The sequence below is a fragment of the Aythya marila genome (assembly GCF_965140915.1).
Source record: "Aythya marila genome assembly, chromosome: 1".
In the NCBI taxonomy this organism is placed as follows: Eukaryota; Metazoa; Chordata; class Aves; order Anseriformes; family Anatidae; genus Aythya; species Aythya marila.
The window spans coordinates 91141421-91150072 of NC_139042.1; positions in this window are offsets into that span (position 1 = coordinate 91141421).

The following is an 8652-nucleotide window of genomic DNA, read 5'->3' on the forward strand; positions in this document are numbered from 1 at the left end:
TTTGTGGCAGGAAGAAAGAGGAGGAGAAAGCACAAAATGGTTATGAACGCTCTTGTAGAGATGGCATGAAAGTTCACTTTTTTACATAGTGACAAAATAAAAGCAATAAAAATAAGAAACGTTATGAACATTTTGAAGTTTATCTTCTTCAAAATAGCTATCTTGAATCAACACATAGGAAAAAATCTCTGTTGATGTAAAGTATCATGAGTGTGTCCACCAAACCAGCAACCTTCCCCTGGGAATCCAGTTTACTAAGTCACTACCTAAACACAGGTGTTCTGGACAACAAACAGTATCATTTAACTAATTTCAGAAAAGAAAAAAAAAAGTGTCGGGAGAAAGATTATCACTATTCCTATCTGGAGGTAAGTTTTTTAAAAAAAAAAAAAAAAAAGGAAGCAAAAAGTCTTATGTCCATGAGCAGGGCACAATTTCCTAGCACAAGGAATTGTAATCAGCATTTTGCTGTGTAGACAAGCAAGGAAAGCTGGATGGGAAGAGAGAGCAGTATTGTATCAAGTGGTACAATAATAGTGATCAAACTAGTACATTGGTCAGTGCATGACTGCCTCAAAACTACTTTATGGTTCTCAACAAGAATACATATGATTATATATAAACATTAACTTATCATTACTTTGGTGTGTATATTCAAGCGTGAAAGAAAAAGTTAAAGAAATCAGAGGGAAAAGAACATCCAAGAATAATCCATCTGATCACAGTATGCCTGAAAGTCAGGTCAGACAGCATATACAAATTTGTATCTAGGAGCTTAGATACTTTCAGAGAGTTTTGATTTTTGATCTACATCAAATCATCTTGTAATTGTTTTCTAAGAGTCTATAAATTGGGTAGACTTATGTCCTACTGTTCTGGAATACTAGTTATTTATTTCTATCAGCAAGCATGAGAATCATGTAGACTGTGCAATGCAGCACAAATACAGGAACTATACAGAGGCTTTTCAATACTGCAGAGGGACAGTACAACAATTATCTAAGAGTTTTAAAAGAAATAAGAAAACTTTTATTAACAATTTTTGGAAGAAATTTCAAGGGCTAAATAGACAGGTGCAACAGTAGTGAAAGACAATAGAATGGTAGCTTCCACCACTTTTATAGTAAGAAATATGGTAGAGGAGGTGTCCCAGCACAACCACAAGACTGCAGAATCACAGAGTGGTTGATGTTGGAAGAGTTCTCTGGAGGTCAACTGGCCCCTGCTCAAGCAGGACTACTTAGAGGCATATGTCCATGTCCATGTGACTTTTGGTTCATGTCCCAGTGACTTTTGAATGTCTCCAACCAAGGAGGCAGACTCCACAGCCTCTCGGGACAACCCATGCAGGGCTCAGTCACCCTCACAGTAAAGAAGTACTTCCTGATGTTCAGAGAGAGCCTCCTGTGTTCTGGATTGTGCCCACTGCCTCCTGTCCTGGCACTGGGTACCACTGAAAAGAGCCTGGCTCTGTCTTCCTTGCACCCTCCATTCAGGTGTTTATAGATATTAATAAGATCCCCCTGAGCTTTCTCTTCTCCAGGCTGAACAATCTCAGCTCTCTCAGAACCTGTGGGAGTCACAGAATCATAGAATCATGGAAACACAAGGTTAGGAAGGACCTACAAGATCATCTAGTCCAACTGTTCTCCCATCACCAATACTACCCACTAAGCTACTAAATCATATCTCATAGCACCTTGTCCAGGAGCTTCTTGAACACCACAAGGGATGGTGACTCTACCACCTCCCTGGGCACGCCGTTCCAGTGCCTGACCACTCTTTGAGAGAAATTTTTTTTCCTGATACCTAACCCAAATCTCCCCAGGCTCAACTTGTGGCCAGTAGGTGAGTCACTTCCTTATTAATCTTTGTGGACGTTTGCTGGACTCTCTGCAGTATAACCATGCCTATCTTGTAGTGGGGAGCCCAGAACTGGACCCAGCACTCCAGGTATGGCCTCACCAATGCTGAGTAGAGAGGATGTCGCTCCACCTGCTGGCAATACTCCTCCTAATGCAGTGCAGGATACCATTGGCTTGGTTTTCAGCAAGAGCACATTGGTGGCTTGTGTTCAACTTGGTGTCCACCAGGACCCCGAGATCCTTTTCTGCAAAAGCTGCTTTTGATCTATTGTGTACTGGTAGCTGGGGCTGTTCCTCCCCAGGTGCTGGACTTTGAACTTCTTCATGTAGGTCTTTCAGATACACAGGTCTTCCAAGAAGTTATAAAAAATTGCATACTTTGACTAATGTGCACACTGCTTTCATTAACATCATTATTTCTTACTTTTAACCAGCAAGCTGGACTTCATATACTAAGGTTTACTTTTCCTCCTTGACAGGAAATCCTAGGTTCAGTACTCTTTCTTTCTCTCTCTCAAATACCAGAGCTATTTCCTGGAGTAGAAAAGGTAAGATTTTAATGACAGCTCTTTTTATTATCTTGGCATTGTCTAACTTCTGCAGTTTTTCAGTGTTTTGTTAGAGTGGGCATGGAATAGAGAACTTAGAAAAAAATACATACAACTTTTATATACTTAAAAGAAATACTTTGTTCAGGTATGTGTTTCTAGGATGGTTTTGTCGTCCTTTTAAACAGAACAGAAGCAGCAACACCACTTGCTGAGTTTGATGAACTTATAGCATCATACTGCAGTTTCTGAAGTGTCAAACTGTCATAGGAAGCTAAAGGAAGTACAAAGTACTTTCTTTTGGGTCTCATTATCAGACAATCTACTGCCAAATCTACTGGTAGCTAGTTACAAAACAAACAACTCCAATGACAGAAAAATGGTAACAATAAATTTTCTTCAGACATTTTGTGTGCGATTCAGTTCCTCCAATAGGCCGCTGTGATCCTGTTTGAAATACCCTGTGTCTCACCTGGCCTCCTGCAGGCAGTCCTCCAAATTCCAGAGGGCTCAAGCTCTGCACCAGACCTGCCTTCCCAATGCGTGTGCTACAGCACCTCAAAGAGCACTAAACAATGACATTTAGGCGACTCAGTCCCATCCTAAGCACCCCAAATGACATGTGGCTCGTGTCCATGCACATAGTTAAATAAATCAGGTGATATGTGTGTGTAAAGCAACACTCAGTCCCTTTGTGTTGTGAATCAAGAACAAAATAGTTCAAAGACAGAAGCCAAGCATGACAGGGAAGAAGAGCCTAGTACACTCAAACTCCATGCCCCAATTTCTAAACAATTTCCTCCTTTTCTCCTTACTGCAGCAATCCTTTCCTTCAAAAAGGACAACAAAGTCTGTTTATTCACCCAAGCGTATATGTGTCCTATAACAAAGCAAGAGCAATTATCTTGAGCAATAAACTAGAATCTATAGCTCAACAAGGAAAAGGGGCCAACATAGGCCATCTTTCTACTACCTAATAAGGGAAGTAAACTAGGAGACCTAGAGTCTTCTCCTGTAGCACAAAGTTTACTCAGAACCCTTCAAAAACTTGCATCATAAGCAAATCAGACAAAACATAAAAGGGTCCCACACCCTCATCTCATAACACCAATGAGATTTCATAGAATCTGTCCAACAAAAATAATTACATTGCCAGGGCTTGCATTTTCCTCTTGCCTTTTCCAGTGTTCTCCAAATTTTAAAATCCTGTTTTATGTCTGTAGGAACATCTGCTTGTTATTTTTCACCATACTAGTATTTTGTTATGAAATTTCAAGCAATTATTATACTCAAAATTAAAAGTCGTGCTATGATTCTCATTATGTGAAGAAGGTGCATTTCAGGAGCTCCCTACCTATTGCACTTGTTTTGTGTTAGTTCACCATGATTATATACTACATCAAAAACTTAAGACCACAGACAGTGACTGATGACCAGAAATCAAGCACCCCAGCCTCTGGACTTGCTGGACGAAAGTTATGGCTATTCTGCACAAGAACTACACTTGCTTTTATTGGTGCTGTATCAAAGAAGAAGAAGGAAAAAAAAGCATGTTACGTAACATAAAAAAATGTTTTTTGTCTTTTTTTTTCTTTTTTTAACATAAATCAATAGTTCAAGTTCCCTGGTCATCAAGAAACTGCCATTAATTTTTGCCTCTGAAAAGTTTCAACAGCTTATTTCAAAAACTTACCCTCTACAAATGTGAGGCATTAATTAAAATTCAAATAGCTTGTTCACAGTTTTCATGGCTAGAAGCCGAACTTTTTCAATAGCATGTCACTAGTTAAATCAAGTCCTGTTTAATTTGAGAATCAGAGGAAAACAAAAGAAAGGGAGGAACTCTGGCAAACTGAATGAAAGCCAGCTTTTAAGCAAGGGTGTAGAACAAGAACAAGACAGGAAGAAGGCAGAAGAGCTTTCAGTCCTATGGAATGTAAAATTTGCTTATGCTAGTCTTTAAATATAATGTCCATTGCACCTAACAATAGGACTGAAGACCATGAAATTTACAGAGATTATCTCAATTACTTTCTAAATCTGTCTTTCAGGTTGTTACTAAGATGGAGGTACACACAGATTTGCCAGGTGACCAGCTTTTTAGAACACTTTAGAACAAGTTATGTCAGTTAAACTTTATCCATGGATTAATATTTCCAGTTACTCAGTGTTTTTATGGAACCGTTTACAAGGTAAAATGCATACAGATCTGTGAAACAGCAGTACATCTAAAAATGTACAACGCACAGAAAACTTCCTTAAACAGTGTGAAGCTGAGCACTCAAAAGGCAAAAGGTACTTGGGACTAGGCTAAAGGACACTTGTGCAACCTGAAGTCCATCCTCCTTTATGTTTGCACACAGCATGATACAGTCTTCAGTCATTATTCAAAACCTATTTTTGTTTTCTTTTGTTTTGTTTTCCTCATACAGGTCCATCCCATTCAGTCCACATCATTAACTGTTTGTTCAATAAGCAAAATGATATTTTGGTTTACTCTGCTATTTACCACATGGTCATAGACTGCTGTATCCTATTCCACTCCATCTTTGAGAGACAAACTTCTTCATAGGCTTGTTTCAAAAACACCTCAGCCATCATTACAGCAACACCCTCCAAAGACCCAGTTCAGAGGCAATCATCTCTGATTAAGCTGTCTCCAGCCAGGAGTCAGAGATCTTCAAAATGCAGCTACCACTGACCTCACTGAAGGGAAAAGACTGCCCAGCACTGCCGATATTCAAACACAGACACAGAAAACAGTTCATAAACGTGTTAGAGAAGCCAGCTTTTCAGAAGTGGTGAGGGACTTGACAGTGGATGTCTCTCAGACCTCTGTGTCAGAAGCAGGAATAGTGTCCAGTTCTCCTGGGCAGCATTCAGTTGCCTTTCTCTTAAACCATCTTTTCCCTGCAAACTTTCCACACTCACCACACAGCTTTCAGGGTCTGTAGCTGTCAAACTTGATTCATCCCCATGCAAATCCACCTGATGTAGTGAGTGGAGGAGGAAGTCTTGTGGAATAAATATAATGTGAATGTGTAATTAGATTCTCTGCCATGGCTATATAATCAGAATTTCAATGAACTAAGATAGCATTGCCAAAATTAATTCCGACTTTGGATAATTTTTCAGCACCTGATTTACTACCTTATTATTCAATGTATTTTTATTCAGTATATTTTTAAAGCCTTCAGTAAATGTGTAGAATACTTTCACTGGAGAGTGGCGTGACCACAACACAGAACTCTAGGATCCGTATTATAGACCTCTATCGTTTGTACTAATGGAGGAACACACAACTTGAATGGCACACAACTTTCGACTTATTTCCTCAACTTTGGTGTTTCTGCTTTTACACCCTTCATTTTTGCCTTACGATAGTTTTTCTTCTTTCACTCTTAAGATACTGAGCACTGGCCCTCACCATGGTCATGCTCTCCCACTGTCTCCAGCTCCTTATTCCATTCCAGTTTCTAGTCCCACAGGTTTCTAAATTTGAGTTCTCTTTCCCTTCTTGGGACTTCTTGCTTATATTTCCTATTTACCTGCCTGAGTGACACTCATCTCAGTTGATCTTAGTTGTAATAGTTGCATTTCCTCCATCTCACATCTTTCTCCAGGACTCCTGTCCCCAGGATCCTTGTCTTACTGTTCTTATACAGATGAACTCCAGCCCCAAGACACTCAGGACCCTGAGTATAACCTGTGTGTACTTTACAGTGCATCTTTTATGTTCTCTGCATACAAGTCAGGATCTAGCAAAGTTGTAAAACTATCATAAATGAGGTTCTTTGATCTAGTTGCAATAGCCAGTGTCTGTACTACTAGGTTCAACAGATAATTTCCATGTTTAGGTATGCTTGTCAAAAGCAAAGTAAGAGGGAAATCCCTCACCTCCAAGATCCCTATCTTACAGCACCGTAAAAACGGCACTAAAACTATGGAAAACAGTCAGAAATAGCTGAATATTTTTCACTTGACAATTTAAGTCCTCCCTCTTCTTACTTTCAACAAATGTGCCGAAGATAGAGCTGTGGCATGGACAATGTGTGTGGTGCGATGGAGTTTCACTCTAACAGAGAGCAGGCTCCCATGAGCAAAGATAGTCTATCCCAGCCTCTTTCCAACCTTTATCCCCAGCACGATCAATTCTGCTCTGTGCCCTCCAGCATGGAATGAAACTGGCACATTAGCCAGGGCCAGGTGTAGAACTTCAGTGCTATTGTGCAGCTAAGGAATTCTGTCCTCAACAGGCAATCAGCTTGTCCTGAACGTGTATCAGCTAGATTCAAGTGAACTACAGCAATGGGCTTACAAATGCTGTCAAACAAGTCAGCTCTCAGATGTATCACTATTAGAGAGTGATGGACAAATGTAGTGCAGTAGCCAGGAAAAAAGAATAAGCCACTTGTCACAGTTTCCTTTTGGTCCTAGAGGACAGGTGGCAGGTCAGCAGATGCTTCATGCAGTACCTCTTCATAAACACGGGAGGAAGAGGAGAGGGTCTTCCCAAAAATCAAAACAGGAACTCTGAACTATTTAATGGTCTTCTGCTTCCTGCTTTTCAGGATCAAATCAACAGAGGTGTTTGTAATTAAGTTCTACAGGGTGTCTATAATTAAAGAAGATGTTTGGTAGATGAATTTTACAGTTCAGATTTATAGCACCACTTCAAGCAGATTTTTACTATATACTACTATGTTATTGTATTTTGTATTCATTTTGTATTACTTTTTTTTTTTTTTTTTCAAAAATGTAGTTGTTTTACAGTTTTTAGTATACTGAAAAGATGACAAGAGTTTACATGAATTATTTTTGTATAATTGCACTTTGATTCTTTTTGAAAGAACTCTTAATCCACTTCACCAAAAGAAAAAAAAAAGTTTTTGTTTTAAAAACAAAGAGATGGAGCCAAAATATGCAAGATATTGTGCTGGCATTCCACTTAAAAAAAAAAAAAAAAAAAAAAAAAAAAAAAAGCTAAGTATATTTTTGTAACAAAGCTTCCACAAATTATTCCTACATTAATTAAATCCCTCTTTGCTGGAAACTAACAAAATGCCATTAAGTGCACAAGACAATTATTATCTTTCAGTCTTTTTACTTCCTGTATAATACAATATTACCTAAGTTTCAGTGATTCTTACTGAGCTATCCACCTCTCCTTTAAAGAAAATACTCTGTAACCATAGCAATACTTTCCCACCCTGGTATTATTTCCCGCTGGCTTGTTCTAGGCTTTTGCACATAGCAACCACAGCAATCCTTGTTCCAAACTATCAACTTTTTCTTGGCAACTCTTAGCAAAATTACCGTATCTAAACTACTATATATTAAGCTGTACATTTTCAAAACAAGATTAATACATATGTTCGGAATAAGTTGCATTTAAAATTGTAATGCTACTGTATATGACATTCTAATATCACAAACACTAGCATCTAGAATATCAACATCTAACGTCTGCCTTTGTTATTTTCCACAGAGCAACGCATCAGTCTCTTCTTAGATAAAAACCAATATGCAGTTTTACAACACCTCCCTATTATTCTTTGAACTTGCAACAAAACACTGGGTTCACACTTCAAATTTACCCTGTTTTTAGTTTAAGTCATGCACAGCAGTACCAGCTCTACCTTCCACACTTGACCAGATGGACTACAGCATCACAGACAGTACAGGTTTTGCAAGACTTTAACCATATCCTTTAATTTTGACATTTAAGCACTCACACAGACCATGGAAGACCACGTGCACACTGAAGGATTTGACAACTATGAGACTACAGAGGGCTGAGCATAGTCCTGTACCTAACTTCTTAACTCTACACACAGAAGCAGTCATGTCTGTGTAGTTCTTTGCAGAAGGATGTGCATCAGAAGCACAGTATGTTCAAGTCATGCAGCCCCAGACTCCACATACTATTTCACTACTCTTCCTCCTGTAATACCATGCAGATTCTCTGCTCTGAGCTGACTACGAATATCCTTCTTGATCACTACATTACTATAGAATCTACAACTGAGACACTTTTTTTTTTTTAAAAAAAAAAAAAAGTAAAAGCACATTACAACAAACTCATAAAAGCCTTTAAAACTAACAGTGGTCAATTCTATTGGACACCTTTCTAATAGTATTTTAACTTGTTGCAAAAATTCACAAGAAAAGCACTAATGTATTTTCAGATTTATCTATACTTGGCTACTAATTGAATTATTTTTTATAAGCTGAACACT